This window comes from Lucilia sericata, unplaced genomic scaffold (genome assembly GCF_015586225.1).
Source record: "Lucilia sericata isolate MDLA Ls3-8-SP2 unplaced genomic scaffold, ASM1558622v1 Contig001920F_arrow, whole genome shotgun sequence".
Classification (NCBI taxonomy): domain Eukaryota; kingdom Metazoa; phylum Arthropoda; class Insecta; order Diptera; family Calliphoridae; genus Lucilia; species Lucilia sericata.
Window position 1 is genome coordinate 60,845 of NW_023995799.1, and position 1,656 is coordinate 62,500.

The 1,656-nt window shown below is 25.0% G+C and overlaps 1 protein-coding gene across 1 annotated transcript in view; it reads right to left on the minus strand.

Moving 5' to 3' along the window:
• Positions 1–1,291: 1,291 nt before the first annotated feature.
• LOC119613018 (class E basic helix-loop-helix protein 22) overlaps positions 1,292–1,656 on the minus strand; it is a 5,479-nt gene continuing 5,114 nt past the window's right edge. Inside the window, exon 4 of the mRNA XM_037968951.1 lies at positions 1,292–1,656. This exon is cut by the window's right edge and continues 138 nt beyond it. The gene's annotated coding sequence lies outside the window, so the exon portion shown is untranslated.

Here is a 1,656-nt window from a genome sequence, read left to right on the forward strand (position 1 = left end):
TTAGAATTTAATGAGAATATATATACTTTTGTGGGTCTATGACCAATATTTCGATGTGTTACAAACGGAATGACAAAATCAATATACCCCCATCTTTTTTGATGGTGGGTATAAAAATAATTTTCCGATTTCAACCATTTTCAATAGGCATCTTCCTTGTACCGAAAAACACGTATGGTCCGAATTTTATAAAAATATCTTGAAAATTGTGGCCTGTAGCTTGAAATTTTACATGGACAGACGGACGGACGTTACAAACATCAGCACAAACGTATAATACCCTCCCCACAAAGTGGAGATTGCCTTTTATATACCTCATAATCTTTATGAAATTTGATAGAAAAAATGTGGTTCATGTTTACATTCGTTCAAACTCACATTATTTTATGATCACCAATACTTTCTAAGACCCAAAATCTAGTGTATTTTAAGATAGATACAGGACTGGTTTAATCGACTCAGAAGTTGGTTTTAAGCCCATTGCTGTAATTTATGTTGGGAATAGGAACATTCCTTTTGTTCATTTCAAACCACACTAGAGTAGTATATTCAAATGATTTCCCATGAACGATATTTTATCAATAAATTTTTATCTATAATTTTTCATTATGATTTTTAGTTGTTGTTTTTAAGATTTAATTTCATTTATTGCTTGTATTTTTCGTCATTTGTAACGTTTTAATTTAAAATATAACTTAAAAACTAATTTAATGTTTATTTGAAATTATAAACTATTAATAACTTATTCTTTGGTTTTTTTTTCTTCTTGTGATTAAAATATTTTATAAAAATTAATATATCACTTAATAAAATGTCTAATATTAAAAATGGTTTAAAACTGACTAGATTTTTTGCATTTAAATATTTAAAATTACACAAAATTGACAAGTTAATTGCTTTTCTTTTAAATGTTAATATTAAAAGGAAAACTTTCATGAAATATAATACAATTTATAGAGGGTTGCTGGTATAAGAGATCAGTTCAAGTTATTAGGCAGGTCAATTCTCAAGTTTGTATAAATAAAACTTGTATATAATTTAACCAACAAATAGTTTAGATGTTTTTTTTTTTCTTTAATTTTGCAACGTAATTTTTTAAATTAACTATAAATTTGTTTGTATTAAAATAATAAGATTCTTTTGAAAAACAAATAATATTATTTAGACAATTATAACAATCTGATGCAATATCATCATTTTAGTTATAAGATTTTTTCAGATTACAAAACAAAATTGTTTTGAACTCATTAATTGAAATGAAATAGAAATTTCTAATTAAGCGCCAGTTCTTAATTTCTGATGTAATTAGTTCTATTAATTTAAATTTTTTTTAGAAAATTTAAATTTTTGAATATATCAATGAAGGGGATTTATTTACTTTTTACGTTTTTACGAAAAATGTTATAACTTACAGACCTCGTTATAACTTAAGGACCTGCCTCAACCAAGTTTCACTTTGAGTTTGTATAACTTAATGAAATTCGTAAGAATATATACTCAAGATGACTTGTATTGAAAATAATTCATTAGCGGTTAGTGAGCATTAATGAAGATCATATTTTGCGATCTCTTGTATACCTACTGATCTCCTTTAAACTCATTATAACTAAATATAATAATTACTCAAAATACTTTTCTGGAGAACTAGTATTATCT